The sequence below is a fragment of the Galeopterus variegatus genome, unplaced genomic scaffold (genome assembly GCF_000696425.1).
Source record: "Galeopterus variegatus unplaced genomic scaffold, G_variegatus-3.0.2 Scaffold3763, whole genome shotgun sequence".
Lineage (NCBI taxonomy): Eukaryota > Metazoa > Chordata > Mammalia > Dermoptera > Cynocephalidae > Galeopterus > Galeopterus variegatus.
In genome coordinates this window covers 174329-175048 of record NW_007729874.1, presented here as the reverse complement: position 1 = coordinate 175048, position 720 = coordinate 174329, and positions in this window count along the sequence as shown.

Genomic DNA, 720 nt, shown 5'->3' with positions numbered 1-720 from the left:
AGGAGAAAGAATCCAGGGCATGGTGGAAATGCCTCAGATTTCTGTCTCCAGAAGCTCCTCTATGGGGATTATACCCACAAGCAGGGTGTCATCCCCCAGTCAGGCTCTCCAAGGAGCAAACTTAATCTATCTATAAACATTCTGGGTCCTCACTATCTATCAGACCTTCATAGAACAGATTTGAGGAAATTCTATAGAGAATAAGAAGGAAATGGTCCACATCTGAACAGTCTGAGTGAGAGAAGCAGACCCAAGAGCTCATGGTATGATGGGGCTCATCACAGGTGGAGGAAAGTCACACATCAGTGAGGACACCGTTAGTCCAACTCCCCTAGAGTCAGCTCAGTGGTTTACCGGCTGTCCGGCACACACCTGTTCTCTTAGGACATCACACAGCACCCTCTGCTGGCAACAGAGCCCACCTCCTCCAGTCACTGTGATGACTCTAGGCACATGGGGCAGAGTCCTTTCTGTACAGTGGTATTTCCTGGTGTCGCTATCTAAGACAAAACAGTGAGAAGTGTCCTTTATAGGTCCACCACTGGAATAGTGATGCTCTCACAGTTGGAGTTTTATCTCAATGTAAAACCATCATTTTTTTTAAATGTCAGTGTCTGTCAACTGTAGTCCAACAGCTCCAACTTTGCCTGCTGTTTCCAGACACTGGATGTGGCATGTAAAGGAACAGTTAAAGAGTGCAGGAAAAGAGAAAACACATGT